Source organism: Furipterus horrens, unplaced genomic scaffold (genome assembly GCF_987537825.1).
Source record: "Furipterus horrens unplaced genomic scaffold, mFurHor1.1.pri manual_scaffold_15, whole genome shotgun sequence".
NCBI lineage: Eukaryota > Metazoa > Chordata > Mammalia > Chiroptera > Furipteridae > Furipterus > Furipterus horrens.
The window spans coordinates 7,275,785-7,296,779 of NW_028327185.1; the positions used below are offsets into that span (position 1 = coordinate 7,275,785).

General features: G+C 41.8%; 1 long non-coding RNA gene across 1 annotated transcript in view; it reads right to left on the bottom strand.

Moving 5' to 3' along the window:
- Nucleotides 1-580: 580 nt before the first annotated feature.
- Nucleotides 581-20,995, bottom strand: part of LOC149992329 (uncharacterized) — a 95,730-nt gene continuing 75,315 nt past the window's right edge. Inside the window, exon 3 of the long non-coding RNA XR_016508344.1 lies at nt 581-659. This is a non-coding gene — a long non-coding RNA (uncharacterized LOC149992329). The remainder of the gene's footprint in view (nt 660-20,995) is intronic.

Consider the following 20,995-nt stretch of genomic DNA (forward strand, 5'->3'; position numbering starts at 1 on the left):
GGCGAAGAGCAGAGAGAATGACAATATGCAGGTGGAGAGACCAGAAACCCTGGAAAAGGCTGCATGTTGCGAGAAGCTACGCAGAGGCTGCTATTTTAAGGGGTCCTTAAGCACGAATTTTTTGTTTGTTTATTTTGTTTTGTTTTGTTTATTGCTTGCTTGCTTCCTGTGTCTTTTTCTTTCTTTCCGTTTTATGGAAAGGCATATTTTCCTATCCATTAAGATTTATCGTTTTCTGCCAACTCCTTCACTGGAACAAGCTTTCTCTTTAATTTAACAATGCACGTATTAGACTGAAATGTACCCATAAAAACTTCTTTTCAGAGAGCGCTCACAAAATGCATTTCTTTAGGACTCAAGACAGATAGAATTATATAGTACATGCAATTTGGGACCAAGGAGCTCCCACTTATTTACTAGGCCAGCCTGCTGGGGCCACCATCACTTCACGAGAAGGTCACATTCAATGAATTCAGCATCTCTAGGTTTTAGCCACCACATGATCTAAGGGTAGTTGAGAGAAATAAGACGGTCACTAATTTTTCTGGCTCATTTTGTCTTCTGTGTGGCTTACCCGTTAGCTGGGTTCCAAGAAGTATTTGTCTTCATTGCCCCATGGTGGCCAGACCCCTGGACTCTGTGGCATTTTTCATAGCACACTAAAAAAAAAAGAAGGACTTAAAAAGGGATGTAGAAAGAGAGAAAATTTCTTAATCATGCTTTCATAACTTTCAGTGAACAGTTGGTTTAAATTTCCAAATAACTCTTTTTCCAAAGGATAGTATCAAAACACATGCAAAAAATAAAAGTCTAAATAAAGCACAATAAATTATTTCACTGCCGAGGGATTAGATTTCAAAGAGAGGAAAGAGCACACATCAGGATATGAGAGTGGACTCTATTGGATCTTTGGGAATTGCTGTCAGATATTGATGAAAACAGAGAGACTGTAGGAGATCAGATAAAAGAGGGGAATGATTACATTTGGAAGAACAATGTGAACTACGTGGCCAACAGAGATTTCAAACGTAAGCTAATAGCAGTCCCCGAAAGAACAAAGTTGGAGCGAGTCCCACGTCTTTAACCACATTTACAATCATTCAGCATCTGTAAAAATTTTTACATAGCATTTTTCCTCGTTTCAAAATTTGCAAAATGCATATTTAATGGGTTTAGCATGTCAGTCAGTAATTTTGTCCACAGGCGGTATAAAGGATTTGTGTATTTTTTTTTGTTTGTTTGTTTTGTTTTGTTGTTTTTGTTGTTAAACTGAGTTGGGTTCTGCTGCCCTTTCAGCTCTGCCCCCAGCCAGCTGCGGTCCGGGCTGACTCCCAGCCCAGAGGTGCTGTAAGCAACGTACTCTGTGTATTTCAGCATCGATGCTGGTGAGGAAACCCGTCATCCTGTACCTTCCTCTGCTTTCCCCCAAGCTCCACGCCCCTGCCAACCTGGGGCAGAGAGAGTCTACTTTCAAATTGCTCGCTGTCCTTACCTTATCAAAAATCACCAAAGAGAAACTGAGAGCAGAAAGATTTTCCTGATTTCCTATCTGATGGAGGAGTATTTACTGTTACATTGGAAATAATCGAAGATTACTTAAACTGGAACAAAATTTGAGAAAAAAAAAATGGAAAAGTTAGTTAGGACAGCAACCGGGAAATTGAGTCGGATCAGTCCTCCAGAGGTGGGACTGTCCCATCCCCTCTGATGATGTCATTGCCTCAAGATAACAGGAAGTGGTCACAGCATGAGGAGCAAGCCGTCTGGTTCATTTCAGCTCCATAGATGCTACTTCCTTACACGATGCAAGCTTTTCAAATTGCCCCCAGTTGCATTCTGTCTTTCCTTCCTACCCCTAGTTGTCTGTATTTAAACCAAGTGAACAATTAAAAAAAAAAAAAAAGATAGCAGATACCAAAGGCACATTAGAACAGCATCCTGAGTCAATTAATTAATAGTACAGATCCTACCCCTCATATCTGAGCATCTCTTACAGAAGAGATTTGCTTCAGGATGCAGCATGGAAACCTCAGTTAGGGGTTAGGAGCACCTCAATGATAACTGATTGGTTTTGGATTGAACACCTTTCCTATCATGGTCGGCAACAGAAAAAAAATTGCAAACAGAAGCTTGCATGTGAAACTTCTCGACACTAAACTGATACGATATCAAAACTTTGATGTTGCATAAACAGGGGTTAGGAAACCTTGCCCACTCTACGCGTTTCATCTGCCATCTGTGACACCTCCAGACTCACTCCAGGTTCATGTGACTCTGTGTTCCAGACCTTCACAACAGAGTAATCATGCCCTACAGCGAATTACAAAAAGAATGATGTGTATGTGGTATAACAGAGAGAGTCTTCTTAGTGCAGCTGATCTAAGAAGGGGGTTTCTTTTCTGAATTTGCTTTCTCAGATATAAAGTCTTCCCAACGTCCTGCAAGCAGAAAACAGTTAACAGTAGTACCACGTTCTTAAGAGAATTTATATCTGTTGGGACTTTTCAACAATATCTCTGGGACAGATTTTTGAATTTGTTTCAATCTTGATTACAGTCTACACAATGAACAAAAAGTATTTCTACACAATGGCAAATCTTAACTGAAAATAATATTGTTTTAGTTTGGAGGGAAAAAAATTTCAATAACGCCTCTCACTCAGTATTTTGAAAGGAAAAAAAAAAAAAAAACGAGTGCTAGACAGAATTAGTGTCTCCCTCCTAAGAAATGATATTTTCATCTGAGACAATGTAGGTGGGACAATGACGAAGATATAGGCCAAAGAGCCTTTTAGTTACATGTCTTGCAAGCATATAATGGACTGGTGTCACAGCTCCTGGGTGTTTTTCCTCCCCCGGGCGCCGCGTCACATTCTAGTTTCCAGGCATCTGACAATCTAGTGTTGTGGTTAAGTGGAGGTGCTGGGGGGTAGGGGTTGGAGTGGGCCAGAGTCCTCAGTACATGGCTTGGTAGCTGTGACCTTGGCAAGTCACCCAACCTTCCTGGATCTCAGTTTCCTTATCTATAAAATAGTAACAATATTTCTCCCGTGGTAAAGTTGTTGTGAAATTGAGACAATAAGCATTTCACTCACTGCCAAAAATATGGTAATGGCACTGTATTTATATTAAATTGGCAAAGTTTTCATAATAAGGGAGTGATTTTCTTCTGCTTTTAGCAATCTGGCTATGAAAAACTATAAGCCCTTTAAAATGGGGGAGCCCCCTTTTCCTCCCCGCAGGACAAGACCATCGGCCATCTAGCACGTGGCCACGGACCTCTTCCGACACTGGGTCAATGTGTCACTTCTGTTTTTCAAGTTCAACCTTCACTCCCCTGATACCCACACACCCCTCCGTGGTCTGAGTCCTCCATCTCTTAGCAGGCGGGACTTTCTCCCCCTAGTTTATTTTGTTTCCACTTGACCCTAATGACCGCTCCTCAGATCCAAGTTCATTATCATGGAACTATTATTGTTGTAAATCAAATTCCAAAGAAAAACCATATCAGGAGATTTCTTTTCACTTAACGTGTTATCACACGATGTGAGACACAGGTCTGACCCAACATGTGTCCTTCTGTGAAGGATTGCCTGCCTGCAGGCTGACCTGCAAATTTGGCTTCATATCATGGGTTTGTCTAAGAAAAAGAAAGATAAGAAGAGAGTGTCCCCTGCTGCCTACCTGTGAAGAACCTCCCTCACGTGGTAGAACTGTGTTTCAGCTACAAGAGGTTTTTTTTTAATGGGTGCTTTTAGTTGGTTTCTTACTCTTAAATTGTCTGGTTTTATTTATGGTACTTTAAGGGTGAGACAGATAAAAATATTCAGCTTTCAAAGATCACAGGTATCATCTATCTGTTGCTATATAAAAAACTACTCCAAAACTTAGTGACATAAACGGGGGGGCGGGTACCATTTTGTTCCTTTCACTTGCTGATTATTCTGTGGCTTAGCCATTTGGGCTGGACTCAGCTGAGAGGGTCTGCTTATATCAGTCAAGGTCATTTAAGAAGCTGCCATCATCCTGTGACTAAACTGGGGCTTTATGGGCTAATTTGGCCTTACTGACATCTCTGGAGACTGATGGTTATGGTCAGGTGTGCCACGTGTCCCCAGCAGGGTAGTCTGGGCCGGTGGCCAGGTCCTAAGACCTCCAGAGCAGAGCATCCTGTTGGTCAAGGCAAGCCGTGCGGGCCAGACCAGAGCTGTGTGTACACAGAGAGGAATTCCAGCAGCCCTGGTGTAAATAACCTACCATACCACATAAACCTTTACAAACATAAATCAAGCCATAATACTCATCTTCCTGACTCACTAAGCTGACTTGCTTTCCCGCTATCCTGTGTGCCAGGTGCCGGTGATACAAAAGGGGACGTGCAGGGCTGATGCCCTAAGTCTAAGGGACTTCATCTCAGCCAGAGAAGGAAGTTAGCAGGTGTCCTGGATGGTGAGCGGCTCAATGACCATGTGATGCGGTTACGCGCGTTCAGCTGAACTGATGACCATAGCCAGGCAGCCCGAGAGGCGGGCCTTATAGCACAAAATGCACCGAGCAAGACGGGTGTTGTTTATAAACGCAGCCTCATTAAAACAAAACACTAGAACCAAGCAAGTCATGAACTATTGTTCTGCTGAAACCAAGCCAATGATACTGTCATCACACTTGAATGACAGCACAGGTTTCTGATCCCCATTTGAGGCAGATTAGGGCAGTGGTTTAGAGCTTGGCTATGCGAAATACTACTACTACTACTACTACTACTACTACTACTATTACTACTACTACTAATACTACTAATATAATGTCTCAATATTTCCACTGTAAAATAGAGGCTCTACAATACTCATACAATTAAACTGTGAAATGAAAATGTAAGGTGTGTAAAAATCTTAGTTTTCATACCTAACAGTATTGTTTTATAACTAAGAAAGTAAAAGAACCCTCTTTCAGAAATGTTTCAGTAAAGGTCCAGAACTTAAACTTGCTCAAGTGTCTAGAGTTTCTCTCCTTTACCTCCTGCTCATCACAGATCTTGGAAAATGTAACAAGAATTAATATAAGAAGATTGCAGCTGTTGTAGGCTGGCTGTTGTATTCAGAATCAACTTTCTTCTCTTGAAACACTTTTTGTTTACTAGACACAACATGAAGTGTGTGTGTGTATGTGTGTGTGTGTGTTTACTATGATGGTAGTAAATAACTCCTGGTTTTCTTTTTTTTTTTCTGATAAAAGCTCAGCTTTCTTGTAATGGATGCTTTTAATCCCTCACTGATTAAGAGGTATTTAATACCTCATGATTAAGAGGTATTAATCATGGCATAATGGGCAGAAAGAACACCTACCTGACATACCCTAAATTCACTTTGATATAAAGCTCTGCCAATCCAGAGATAGGCACCAACATTCATGACATCAGCAGGAAGGTCAGATTTCAGTGCTTTCAGTAAGGCTACTCCAAGAACCTTATATTTTGGGCCAAATTTCCAATTTAAGAAACTAGCTTTCATCTATTCCAAAGGTGTGATGCAGTATCAATCGAATAATAAAGCATCTCTCTTCATCTGGGGTCACTATGAACCAATTACAAACCAATGCCAGAAAGTTCTTGTAGCTGCCAATACCTGTGCTGAAGGCGTGGTTGTTAGATTAGGCTGGCTATGTCATCGCCCGGGCGTTATTTACGTATATTTTTCCTTTTAATTTGATTTCCTGTTTTGTTTTCTCAAAACCATAAATTGTCTCTTAAGACAGTTTATAAAATGCGCATTGCTCTCCCGAGAGACCGGTCCTGCTCCTCAGCTGGGCACTGCCTGCCAAATGACATTTTTTTGAGAAGTTTTTCCCTTTACTGGTTTTGCATAATGGTTGCAACAAATTCTCAAGTAATGAAAGAAGAATGAAGAAAGCGTGTCCTTTCCAGCACAGAGCCACAATGTTAATGTTAGAACAAAGCAAACCAAACCAAAACAAAAACCCACCCTAAAAGTGATCTGGACACCCCACGCCCTCAACCCCCCTTAGCTCCCTTATTTGGATTCAAGATGTTTCCTCTCTTTCCTCCTCTTACTCAAAGCACACCGTTTATGCTCAAAGACAGCGCATCGGGCAGGACATGAGCGGTCACGCTCTTGTGGTCTGGGCTGGACCCTACTTCCTCTACCCACTAGTGTCGACTTCTGGGGGGACCAGGCAACGTCTCTGAGCCTCTGTGGTCATGTGTGTGAACTAGGAGTAACGGGGCTCACTTCACTGGATTGTTCTGAAGATCAGAGAGAGCTAAGGTAAGAATGCCCTGCACAGTGTGAGTGGCAGCAAAGTGTGAATCTGCAGTCAGTTCCAGGGATGAAGCCACCACAGTCTGTCCTCAAGGACAGATCGAGGGTGGCAGAGGGCACTGCAGACGGGCAATGATGAAAGGCACAGAGCACCAGATCCCGCCCTGCTGGATGCCAGGACGGATAATGTAACATATGCAGAAAACTGGGCCTCAATTCATCTTCGTGTCTACAACGGCACATACAGACACTGCTGTCTGCAGAATTTTCGTATTGTCCACACGTGTGTTACTGGGCACGGTAACCTATAAGAGGAGTCGGTAAACTATAGCTTGTGGGCCCAACCTGGCCCACTGTCCATTTCTGTAAATAAAGTTTTATTGGAACAGAGCCACACCCACTGATGTAAGTATTGTTTGTTCTGCTTTCTCGTTACTATGGAGAGTTAAGCTGTCACAGCAGTCCCCTTATGACCCACAAAGCCACAACTGAGCCCTGGTCCTGTGTAGAAATCTGACTACGCTTTGGCCTGTGGAATTCAGTTACCTGCTCACTCCTGCCAGAAGAGGGGGCTTGCTGAGGAGCCCCCTCACTCAGGTGCCACACACTTCTGAGAGGATTATGTTCTCATGTAATCACTTCGTGTTCCCACGGGCATTATTGGCTTACTGCTTTTTAGAAAGAGAACCTGATTTTATTTAGAAAAGAAAAAAAAAAAAGGTGAAGGGATTGAGAACTAAAATCGGCAGCTGTAATCTCGCCATGGGGACGCCGAGTCCGGCAGAGGGAACACAGTCATGCTGTAACCGCTATGGGTGGTGCCGAGGCTGCTGGGCTTACTGAGCGGAACGCTTTGTGAGCTGCGTGAACCCCTAAGCACCACGCCTGCTGTACGCTGGAAACTCACGTCATATCCAATGTCAACGGTAACAGAAAGAAAAAGGAGTGCCTATGATGTGCAGAGACACTTCACAAGCCCCAGCAGGCCCCTTGGAAAGACCAGCGAAGGGCACTGTGATGCAGAGGACGGCCAGGGGCCCGGGGGTCCGCCTCTCCATGCTGAGTGTCAGCCTCCCAGCGACCCTGGGGCCGCCAAGGGTCATAAGTGGACACCACTGTCTTCATTTTCATGCACAGCCTTCCCCTGGGCCTGTCTGTCGACTCGGGACGCACGGAAAATGTCACCACACAGAGACACTGAACAGCAATGGGGCAAGAGATTGGTTCGTGGAAATGTGACCTGGAGCCCGCAGTCCTCGTCCTACCGTTCATTCCACACTGGGGCTGATACCCCGCTTTGGCAGAATATGCGTACATGAGCCCCCAAGTCTCCACGGTCACTTTCTGGAGCTGGGACACGTGTGCAGCTGCGGCCGCCGGGCCCGCAGAGCAGCGAACACAGCCAGTGGTTGACTTGCGGTCCTCTGCTCTCTGTCTGGCAGCTACTTATGCTGCGCTTACTGTTCTAAAGAGGCCAAGTTTACACGGCTTTCTGACTATCCCTGCAAAATCCATTTGGATCTCTTTCTTTGACTATCATCAATTGGGGGCGGGGGGCAAAGAGAAACTCAGGCCCAGGAGTGTGGAAACCACTGTATTTACAACTATATCCTCTGCTTACTTACTTCAGGCGGGAGGCCACACAGACACAGAGAAGCAGCCGGCGCAAGAAACAAGACTTCGGTTCCATTCTGGCTAAAGGGTCCTCCCTGGTGTTCAATCCTAGAGGTGGTACTCTTCACTCTTGAAGAATTTCCAAACCTTCCTTGCCCAGGAGAGTTCTTCATGTTGAAAGCCTGCAGGATAGGACCTCATAACAATCCCCAGCAAGTTCAGGCTGAAGTTAGCTTCAGGCCAAGTCCGTATGGTGTACTCCCCCAGAACGGCTGGGTCTCTTCCAGAAGGCTCTCAACACACGGGACTCTGATGGGGTTCAGCACGTGGAAAGGGCCAGAGCTGAAGCATGTGAGTTTGTAATGAAAACACGATGGTGGCCCGTGATCCAGGTCTGCGTCTGTACCGCCGTAAAACGTGTTTCTCTCAACAGAGCAGCAGACGTGCCCACGGTGGGTGGGCGTGGGACGCTCTGGGAAAGGCTCCTGCCGTGGGGAGGTAGCAGAGCTGCCTGCGTTTCAGGAGGGCTCTAAGCTTTGCAAAAGGTCTTTCACCTCTGGAGTGGGTAAGGCAAGCTTTCTTTTTCTCCTTTTACACATGAAGCAACTGCAGCGGCGAAGTAAAAGGTCTTTCTTTCTCAGGGTTCAGTAGAGACTCAGCCGGAATCACAGCTAATGTCCTTTGACGCCTGGGTTGATGCTCTTTCTAGTGAATCAATCTCCGACCTTTGTTTCTGTGTGAGGCTGTCTAAACTAGCACAGATATTCGAACACAACACTTTGCTGTAAATGAATCTGGTGTGAACCCTCTCAAAGAGCTGACTGACCTGGGAATGGGAGTAAGGGAAGTATAGGAGCTATCTGACAATCTGAATGATTATTTAATAAATGCTTTAGGAACATATGCTGTTCTAATGAAACACAGGGTGGAGCAAAAGTAGGTTTATAGTTGTTCATACGGAAAATAATACAATAATTGATAATAATACAAGAATCAATGTGTTTCACACACTCACACATGTGAACCTACTTTTGCGCCACCCTGTAATCTAGTATAACTTTTGGAGGGGGATGATCTCATCTTCATTGATGAGCAGGGAACAGAGCTCAGCAGACACTGCTAACCAGTGTTCAAAGAACTGTGAGTTGCCGAAAAGAAGAGAACCCACCCACACCCATGAACACATCAGAGAGCAGGATAAGGTGAAGGTCAAAAGTGAGGCCTGTGGGAAAAAGGCCACTTATCACCCATCCTGGCTCTCATCTTGCACCCGAACACACCGAGTTCTACCATAATCAAGCAAGAAAGCCCTCGGGTTACTTCTCATGACCAAGTTCATCAAACAGGTGGTACATTCCACTACGCGCAGATGGCCTGTGCCCCATAGTTGTCCTTAGTGTCTACCCACCTGACTCCATGTTTTCCCTGCACCAATCAACATATTCAAAGACATGGTAGAAGAAATTGGAAGAGGTGCAAAATATCTTGTATCCATGACACCTTACCAAGTGTTTTGAACAATGTGGTCCTGAGAAACAAAGTCTATGCAAATCATAAGGCAAAGGTATATGGTCAGAGTCATGTACCAAGACAATTCACCCTAAAGTAAGGGACCTCCAAAGCCAGACCCTGCCTCTAGCTTAGCTGGGTAGTTTGTATTAGTCTTAGGGGCACGGGTGTTTGTGAGACCACACTGCTCCATGCATCCCCCCCTTAAGAGGGCAAACTCATGAACATTTTTATTGTCTTCTGTTTTATAATATTCAATATGAATACAGCTCCAAGTTCATATAACAACAACTAAAAATAGACTCTTTCAGTCTCCCAATATAAAAGTACATCATAAATTGTTTTGACACAGGCAAAAGGAAACAAAAGTTATACTGTACTAAATGATGTGTTTGAGGAAGAGGAGGACCTGGATGGTATAGATTGCTTTTTTTTTAAAATGATGATTTGATTCAATCTAAGTATCAGCCTTCTATGTAAGAACACGCCAAAATGTTCATCAGAGCCATGGTTTCTCTTTAGAATTTGAAATTTCTAATAAAAAAAATTCAGAATGAAGTTTTCATTTCATGACATCTACACATTAGCAAGCCTGAAAGTATCAAAACTTAATTGCAAATTAAAATATTTGACACAAAAAATTAAAAGTTCTTGACACGGTGTTTTGTGGAATGTAGTAAGTCGGATTAAATTGGACAATTAAGCTACCAAAAAAAAAAAAAAAAAAAAGTGAAGAACTAACATGTAGTAGAGAAGGGCTTCCTAAGTGTAAGTCAAAACCATAAAAAAAAAAAAAACAATGCATTTGAAAAACAAAAAATGTTAAAGCCCTCCATATTAAAAACACTATTAATAATACACTTTAGATGGGATATTTGTAAAATATGTGGTAGATAAAGGGTTATTATCCTTAATTCATTTTAGAAAATGTTCTCCTACATCAACAGGAAAAAGAGGAGGACTTAACTGAAAAAATAGGTAAAGGCCACAAAGAGGCAAATTACAAAAGAAAAACAAACACACGCGTTCACGTCCAACTTGCCCAGCACCACACAATGAGTTTCACTTCTGGCTCCCAAACTGGCCAAGGTCAGACGCCAGGACGAATTCCCTCTGCGGGCGAGATCACGGGAAGGCAGGCGTTCTTACCCACCGCCAGTTCAACGGCTTTTCTGTGTCGTAGAGACAAAGGTGAATGAGAAAGACGCAGGCCCTGGGGACCCTAGGCATCCGGGAAAGCAGACGGAGACAAGCGCTCAGTAGTCGAGGCCTTTGGAGGCCCTCGGGTAGCTGTAGAGGAGGTTGGACACCCATGACCCCACTGCCACTAACCCCGTGGGGTGGACGAGGGCGGGCAAGGCTGGAATCTAACATTTCTCGGGTGCATGTGGCATCTGAGCCATAGTCCAGGGGAAAGATGCGGGGTTGGCATAGAGGGCCCCTTAGGACACCCCCAGAGGTGAGGCCAGGCCAGGGTCGGAAGCTGCAGCGCTCTTTTCTCTTACTCAACGTTAAAAACAAGCAAAGACACAAACGGGTACAAAACTGTTTCTGCTTCTTAGATGGAAGAAAACTTGAAAACTCATAGTTTAATATAAAGGGCGACCTGACACATTGAATGTTTTATTTGGGGCCATCCTGAGCCAATTCTGATCTTTAAAGATGGCTCTCTTCCCACCCTCTGTTAATAGCAATTCCTTCATCTTCTGCAAAGGGAATTGGCCTCCCTGTGAGGGTCTTCAAGCGCTTCCAGAACTGCCTGAATAAAAATTAAATGGTTTCCAGGCCTTGGGGGTCTTAATTTCTGACTTAGTTCAAGAGCGAATCCTGGGAGGTTTATTGTGCTCTGGAAAATGACTGTCAAACGCAAAGGGTGGACGGTCCCTGCCCGGTCCTCCACTTTCTCCAGAAATTGTCCCGGGATGCAGTTGTCAGCCCTGGCATCGGTCAGACTTGACTTATTTATCTTTAAATTGTGTACATATTGACCCAGTAACTCTAATTCTGGAATTTATCCTAATAATGAAAGAGATGCTCAAAGATTCATGTATCATTATATGCACATAATACCCTCAGTATTGTTTATGATAGTAAAGTTTTAAAATAAAATACTATACAACTTAAATATTATTTAATAAAAGGTGACTAGAAAATAACTTTTGTTTTCTAAGACTTTTCTGATGCAGACTAATGTTCTAATCTTATAGTAAATGAAAATTAATTTATAAAACAGTATGTTTACTATATTCAAATATTTAAAAATATACATGATGATGAAAATGACCAAAAGTATAATCTTTAAAATGTTAATAGTAATTTTCCCTGGTTAGCAAAAATATGGATGTTCTGGTTTATATTTTGAGATTTTCTATACTTTATACATTTTTACAGGAATAACTTTGAAAAGTGGATAACCACTTTAAGTATTACTTTTGTGGACATACAGATGCCAAATTATTTCTCAAAATGGTAAAATATATAAATAGGGTTTTTCTTTTGATGAGCATGAGTTATCAGGAAATAACTGTTAAAATTTCACTGTTTCAAAAGAAAAAAATGCCTTTAGTTTCTCGGTAGAAAATTGTAACCTGGCTCTCGTCAGTCCTGTTATTTTCATTCAGAAAAGATAAAAGAGCGAAATTACACCTCAAAACTGTAGAAAGCCATCCACATTTTAGTGTTTAAGTAAGTTACTCCCAGGTGTGGCTTTGTGGTGGCCATCCTGTTATTTCCACTAACTATTTCTGGTATTATTTCATATTTCTCAAAGAATCATCCAAATCTGTGAACCATCTTTGCCTGGCCCACTCTTTCATCTCTCACATGTAAGCTCTCCCTGGTGCCTCCTTCCAAAATGATATGATTATGGTGAATTATGTTTTAGACCATTTAAACTACACTTTTTAATTTAAATCAGTTTTAATTGCAAAAGCAGTTTCTGATCAGTGTGGTAAAGTTAGAAAATACAGGTAAACCAACGGAGGGAAAGATCAAATCTCATAATCTCATAGCCCAGAGATTGCTCTTAATCCCATGGTATATTTAAAAAATAGTTGTTAATATTATTTCATTGAAACTATTAATCTGTAGGTAGGAACATTCTGCCTGAGGTTCCTCTCACACCAGGGATAATTGTATCCAATCAGCTGTTTATTTCCATAATAAGTCAAAGAACAATCAGGGAAATTGCTTTAGTTTAATCTTTATCCAGGTGCTAAATGGAAGGGGTTGCCACATTGTAACTTTCTTTTTTGTAGACAGGTCAATTTGTGATGCCGAGGTACAAGCTGTTATTATAACTCCTGTGACGAAGGGATAGCGTGGCTGGTGATAGTCTCGTAGGTTGATCTAGGAGTCCTTCTGTAGCCTCACTTTCCCTGGTTAGAGCATACATTGTTGCTCATAGCATACATAGTTAATATGAACGCTATAGCTTCAGCGAAACTGTCAAAATGTTCACGAACAATTTATTTTCTGAATCCCTGTACATCCGATGTTCTTCTATTGCTTCCACATGTGAACTATTAATTGCCTGCGAGGAAAATGCTTCTATCACAGAATTTTCCCCTCGAAAACTGTACATAGGGCAGGAAAGTTAAAAGCCAGACTGATTTTTTTTGTTTCTTCATGTTGTCTTATATTCTTACCCATATAATATGCAAATTCCTTTTCTTTATTAATTTTGCCAAGAATGTGTTGAGGCTTTTGAATTTCCTAAGTAAACATTTTTTTCAGCTCCACAGAATTGTCCTTAATTGTGTTTGTTCTTCGGTTCCAATTATTTTGATTTCTGATTTCTTGTCCTGGAAAACCCCGTAATCCTTATGTTAGATGCCTGTCCTTTGTTCCTTTGTGTCTTTTATAACCTCTTTCAACTCTTTTTCCTTTGTATTCTCAGAAAACTTCTCAAGTTGGGTTGTTTTTTGTTTTGTTTTGTTTTGATCCGTTTTCCGCACCCTTCCAAAATGTTCCCTGGCATATAGGAGCTTGCAAGTCTACAAACACATTCACTTTTAAATAAGCTTAGCAGCCTCATATACTGACGATTTTTTCTTGATTTTTCACATAGCCTTTTTAATTTCCCTTAAATATTTTCAGAGAAAATGACGTCCGTTGATTGAGTGCACTTATGCGATCATACAACAAGTATTTATTGAGCACCTAGTATGTAACGGACACTTTCCTTTGCATTTGTGCCATTACTATGAGCAAGACAGGGATCTATCTCTAAGGGTGCATTTAGGGCTGTTCCCAACTCTCCACCTTGTAACTGTGAATCTTTGTGCGTTTTTAATTATTTCCTTAGGATATAGTTCTAGAACTGATTTTATGGCTTAACGAGGATAAGCATTTTAAAGGTTTTCCTGACAAATATGTCAAAGTGCCTTCCAAAAGGCTCACAGAATTTATATCGCATGCCACAGATGAACAACTATGGCCATTTCAACACTCGCTGCCACACGGTACCTTTCTCTTTTTTAATTAAGACAAAATTCCCCTTTGACCACACTAGCGAAATAAAACTACACAGGTTATTTCAGATATAGAATCAAAAAACAACAGCAAGAACCGCTCCTCATTTTCAACCTCGGTACACTTGCATTCAATGAGAAATTTAAACCTAACCCTTCATCATCACTTCTAACGAGTATCTCTGAAAACTTCAGACACTTACATACAAAGATTTTATTACAAACAATATAAATAAAATAATAAGAAGAAGGAAACAAAATATCTTGGCCACAATTAAGTCATCCTCATGTTTTGGGAAAACCAGAAACCTGGCGCCCTGGTACAAGCAGTGATTCATTAATACTAATTGGTGCATTTTTCCATGCGAGGGAGAAAACTATTTCAGATCCTAATCATTCCTCATTACAGCAACAGCAGGCTCTAGTTAATCTGCTACTCAACTTTTCAGTTACAGAACCAGCTGACCTATAATGAAAAGACACTGAGGTCTTAGGAGGAAAGAAAAACAATTCCTAACGACAACCAGAAAGCAAGCAGCAACGTAACACCCAGCGCGCCTCAGCTCCGCCTGCCCGCTCCTGCAATCTGCTGTCAGCCTGACGCTCCTCTGCCCAGGAAGAAGGACAAACTCTTCCTTCTCTGCGCGAAATTAAGGTACATGCGTGGAGAAGGCTACACTGGAATTACATGCTTCCCTTTATATTTAGTATTAACTCTTCTTAACTATAAAAGTAATAGCTAGTCACAGGAGATCACCACCATGAACGGTTTTCTGTGTCTCCTTTCACTCGTTTTTTTCTCTGAATTTACGTTTGTTTTTAGTAAACACACACATATAGCTTTGGTGGTGGTTAGAAGAGGAGCAGAGACAGACCTGGCAACTGATACTCCTGCGGACGTCACAGTCCGATGGCCTGTGTGCTCTGTCTCTTTGTCCACGTGTGCCTCAGGGCAAGTTGCCGGACCTGGTGGAGCCTCAGTTTCCTTGTCTGTAAAATGGCGATAACAATAGCACATCACACCTCAGGAAGTGATTTTGGAGAGTAAGGGAGATGAATAAGTAGCTGGGTTGGAATAAGTACTTAATAAATAGCAGCTACAGGTCAGGTCACCTTTTTAACCTGATCTTGTCCACGTAAACTCATTTCCACTGTCTCTGTAACCAATGTGTCGAAAACGTTACTTTGCATCACTACGTGACATAACATGACATGGGTGTACGATGTTGAAGAATTCCCTTATTATTGGGTATTCGGAGAGTTTCCAACTTTTCACCGCCGTAAGTAACGTTGTTGGGAACTCCATTTGGTACAATCTCTGATTATTTCTAAGGACATGTATTTAGATCTTGAAATACTGAGTCAAAGGGATTGAACTCGAAAGCTCCTTGACACTTAATCCCTAAGTGAGTCCCAAAAGTGCATGAGGTTCCCTGCCCTCCGGCAGGCGTGGCAGTCTCTGGTTAACCACAAACATGCCAACAGGGGTTACCGTCCTATCTTAAACTTGTCTATTGACTGGATATGGGGGGGGGGGATGACTCTCACCGTGTACTACGTTGGAAATGGTTTTAGTGATCTTTTCATCGCATTTTTTGCCCATTTTTTCCTTTGGGGTATTAAGTTTTACCTTATTGATTGGTGGGATCTATTAAGCAAGCACAGTTCTATTTTTGAATTAAACATCATGAACATTTCTTTTAGTGCTTTTTGTCTTCAATCTTTGATTTGGGTCTTTTGAAGTACCGAGTTTTAAATTTTCAGGTAGTTAAAATGCTTTTTTTCTTTCATGATTTCTTTGTACTTTTTATGTATAATGTGTAGACGGTCTTTCGCATCAAACTTTTAAACCACCTGTCAAAAACAAGCAACCCAATAAATCAGTACCACACTGGTTTGTATCTTATGTAACAAGTATAACAATAAAGAAATTCTAATGCTAATACAAAATACATTTTTGTTAGTGAGTGGGTACTTGCCAAGACTGATCCAGGATTTCTCTGATCACGGTAGTATTTTCATGATACATACTCTAGTTATGGAAGCAATTTGAGTAAACTACACCAATTGCCAAAGATAAATTTCTCTGTAGAATTTCCCCTTTGAGAATTATTTATAATGAAGAGACTACTGACCCAAATTTCTTTTTCTAATAATCACAGGGATGCAATTGATAAATATGAGACTTAAAAGAAATCATGAGTGAAAGAACAGTCTAGAATAAAAACAAAAGTCCACTTACGAGCACCTGTACATTTGTGGTAATTTCATGGAATGAGAGGTTCACAGTAATGTACTTTGAGATCCAGCAAGAGCTAAGGGGGGAGAAGAACTGGATGGACTGAGGGGTCAAATCTGTCCTGAGGGTGTGAGATGAGGGGGGAGGTGTCCTGCTACTGGCTCCTCTGAGGGTCCCTTCTATTTCAATGGCTTCGATGAAGAAAGTTGTTTTGTTTTTCTTTTAATTAACTCATGCTTTCAAAGATCCTTTAAACAGACACAAGTTTCTCATTCAACTATGATCCTTTCCTTCCAGCACTGCAATATCCAAAATGTGCCTTTGAGTACTTCGGAGAGAGGAACACACATCGCTAAGGCTCCTTCTGGCTTCTTTTCGGGTCTCATTAAAACAGGGGCTCCTTTCCTGGCAGTGTTAACCTCCATCCTACTCGCAAGTGCAGAATCTCAATTGACTTGCGTAGCTGAGTATAAGGGGTTGTCGGATTGCAGAGAGGGTGTCAAAATCATGCTGTGTGAATCCAGGCCACACGTCCTTAAAACAGTTATGGACAGTCCCTGGGTGAAGGGGAAGCAGGAAGAAATAGACTGGTGTTGGAAGAAGCCTTGAAATCATCAAGTCCAGGTACCCAGGGGCTGCTGAGGTCATTTTTATGTTACCGCCACCAAGCAATGGTCTCACCAAGGTCACCACCCTTCACTGGGATCTCTTGGGCTGTTAGAGAAGTTGCCTTTGCTGAGTGCCTGCTGATTTTCAGGTATTTCACAGAATCTTGGCACAGCAACTCCACAAAGGCAACGTTTTCCTCCTACTTAGAGGTGGGCAAATCAGTGCCGAGTGGAGAAACAGATGAGTCAGGATTGGATGTCAAAGAGATGTGACTTTTTTTAACGATGTCATAATTCCTGGCCTTCTCACCACCTCCAACCTCAGACTTTGTGAAAGAAAGAATAGACCTCACTATTGAATGAACCAAAGTCAATTTTACTAATGGAGAAACTAGAGAGTATTAGCAACAGTGCTTCATAAATGATGTCAATATTTTTTCGCAGAAGCTCAAGATGTGTCTCTATTGTACCCCCCAATATACTCATTCAATTGTCGTAAGGAAGTCTTAACGAACTTACTTTAACAATGACTAGTCTAGGTTAATACGAGTTGCTATACTGATTGCCTATATAAAAGCTGCCAAAAGATTTAAAATCATTTCGATCTTTTCAGTAAGTGAAACATCTCTTACCTCAATCACATTCTTTTAATTAATTAGCGTGAAAAACTCCACAAAGATACAGAAAAACTCAGTGTTGTGATGTTTCTTCACAAACTAGACGTTAAGTCTTATTTAGCCCAGGTTGGCTGATAAGTCCATGCTATAACATGCCAACAGGATCTGTGGCTCTATTTTATATTTTCTGAAATACTGTAGTTTGACCCACCGCTAGATATAAGCTGGAGCAAATCGGGCAGAAATCGTCATTACCCGTTCATACACGAAACTGCCTATTTTTAGTTTGCAAAGGAAGATCTCCTACAGGTGATTTTGGGTGGGGTTTGCCAAGTTTAGAAACCACTCAACCTTCGTTAGTTTCAAGTCCTGCACCTAACTTTAGTTGTTGGGTTTCCAGGGGGGTTTCTCTGTCCTCCTATTGGCAAAATAGGACATTTTATTTCTAAGAAAATCTGTAATAAAAATCTTCTTGGACGTTTAAATTGCTTCACAAAACATTTTGATGAGTTAAGTATAAATGAAAAGGAAAACATAAGGCTTACATTTCCCTGAAATACACAAGGGATGTAAATAGGGGGAAATGTTCATGGAAACATGTTTGGGAATAAACTCAAGCTTTGAAAAACTGTTAGGGACACTGATGAGCCCGAGGCAGCTGGACCTTGCTCATCCATGACTCGTTTTAAAGGTAATGGATTGTAAATAAAATCATAGATTAATAACTCACATTGGGGATGATATAGCAGTGGAATGGAAAAGTCTCTGCATTAGTCATCCAGCTGGAAAAATTCTAAGACAGACTTGAAAAAATAAAACAGGAGGAAAACAGCAGTTTCATGTCTCACAAAACACAGTTGCTTTTGCTACAAAACTCATCAGATTTACAAAATCCAGATGATTAAAATCTGGAGGATTAGCTGAGTATCAGGTATGCCTGTCAAATAGAATCGGTTGACCTTCTCAAGTGGTTCTATCTGAATACTAGACCTTTTCCCGTTGGAATATGTGAGAGATTGTGTGTGCGCACACACTTTTATCTAGACTTTAGCTCTTCAGGGAAAATAAAATTAAAAACTCAAAATGTACCTGTGTCATAAAAAAGCAATGAAGAAAATGGATGATGCTTGGAACTATTGCAAGTGTTTCCCACTTGAGTCAATGTGAGACCTTTAATCAATACCCCAGGTTGGTGATTCTTGAATCAGGATTTCAGGGCCATCGAGCACAGGGCTTTGGGGTAACTTGCACGTCTGGGAGGTCCTTAGGGAAGTTCAGTGGACTAGCATTACCAAATATCATGCACGAAGGCTAGGGCAAGTTTCTCACAATGAACCACAGCCTTACTAATTGGCACTAACATAGCTCACTCCTTCTAGTGTCCACTAATTTAATATATAATAATTGTACACCTCTTACTGCTGCTAAGCACGGTACTAGCTAGGCAGTAAATAAATACAGAGTATGCCCCCTGTGACGCAATAAAAATATGCATATATATATTTGGTCTTTGTCCTCAGTTCTTGCCACAGAGCTCCGAAACCCTTGGAAGTATCTTTTGTTATTCACAGTGCGCCCCTTCCTACCTTGCTGAGTTTACGCTGACTGGAGAGGTGACTCAGGTAAGTTCTTAGTTCCCAGGGAGGGGCTGGTCACCCCAGAAATAATACCCAACACCTCACTCCCTGACCTCCGGAAAGGAGAAAGGAACTGGAGATTCTGACTAACCATGTGGCCAATTATTCAATCAACTACACTTACATAATGACCCGCCAGATAAAAAGTCTGCGACAACGAGGCCCTCGGAGATTGCAGAGGGCGGGCAGATCGCCGTGCTGGGAGGGGGGGCTGCCGGCCAGAGAGGGCAGGGATGCTCTGCACCCAGCTCCGTTTTTCATGTAGCTGCATTCTTTATAATGAAACTGGAATCTTATGCATAGCACTTTCAGTGAGTTCTGTGAGTGTTTCTATAGAATTATCAAAGCAGAAGAGGGGCATGGGGTCCCCTGAGGTTGGAGCCAAGACAGTTGGTCGGAATCACGAGCAGCCTGAGAACCTGGGACTCGTCACTGGCGTCTCAAATAGGAAGGGACAGTCTTATGCTACTGAGCTCCTGAATGTGTGAGGGTCTGTGCTATTTCCCGATTGTTCTGACAGGTGAGCCCAGAGGCAGAGGAGGCAGCGAGAAGGCGCTCCTGTTTGCTGAAACGCTTGCATCAGGTTGGTGCAAAAATAATGTCCGACTTTTTAAAAAGAAAGTTTTAGACAGTATTTATTAAGTTTGTGCCTCTTCTTATAATTTTTTGATGTCACAGTGACTACTTTATACCTTATTTTTTTCAGATTATCGAAGTATTGTTCATAATTGTCCGCGATATTTGCACCCATGTTCGTCCCATCTAAAGGCCACATTAGAAATGTTTTACTCTGTGAGTTTCATAAAGGTGCCAATGCAAGTACAGCAGCAAAGTCTATTCAGAGCGCTTATGGGGATGATGCAGTGACCAAAAGAAACTGCAGGAGGTGATTTTTCCATTTCCAAAGTGGGGATTTCAGTTTAAAAAACGAGCCAAAAGAGGGTCGTCCAAAAAAACTCAATTCTGAAGTGTTGGAAGCTGTTGTCACAGAAAACCCCACCATTACCTCTAGGGAACGTGCAGAACAATGTAACAGAGCCCACACAACCGTGCTACGCCAACTGAGAAGGATTGGGAAGGTTTCAGTGGTTGGAAAATGGGTCGCACACGAACTGTCTCCAGAGAATCTGCAACAGCGTGTTGCTTGTTGTGAATCATTGCTTTTGTGACACCTTCAGGCACCATTTTTAGGTCAGCTTGTTACAGGCGCTGAGAAGTGGGTCCTTTACCACAACATTAAATGCCGCTAATCGTGGGTCAGTTGAGGAGGAAGAAGAGTTCACCAACCAAGAGGAGGACTTAATGCAAAGAAGGTCATGGTGAGTATGTGGTGGGATATGGAAGGAATTGTCCATGATAGACTGTTAGACAACAATCAAACAATTACTGCTCATCTTTACTGTGAACAACTTCGTCATCTGAAAGCAGCTTTGAACCAAAAGCGACCCTCCTTAGTCAGCAGAAAGAGTGTCGTCTTCCATCACAGTAATGCTCATCCTCACACAGCTCCACTCACCAAAAATTTCTTGGAAGAGCTTGGCTGGGAAATATTGCTTCATCCTCCATATTCTCCTGACCTTGCTCCTTCTGATTATCGCTTATTTCAGGGACGACAGAACCATTTTGATGGTCTTAGGCTGACATCAAGAGAAGAGGTTGAAAATCGGTTGGATTCATATTTTGCTTCAAAACCTAAAGAATTTTACAAGCGTGGCATTTATAAGCCAGTTGACAGATGGCATGAGGTTGTAGAAGGCAAAGGAGGTTATGTTAACAAATAAATATTTTCATAATCATGGGCTTTTTCATTTTTAAAATAGACCTCGAAATCAGACATTATTTTTGCACCAACCAACCTTTACCTCAGAAGACAAACTGCAGCCCCATTTTCAGTTTTGAGCAGGCCTGGAGCCCATTATGGAAAAATTATAGAAAATGAAAAAAAATGGACTCTCACCCCAGAATCTTGTAAGAATATACATAAACATTATTTATTAGAAAAATAAGAAACATTTTTTTAAT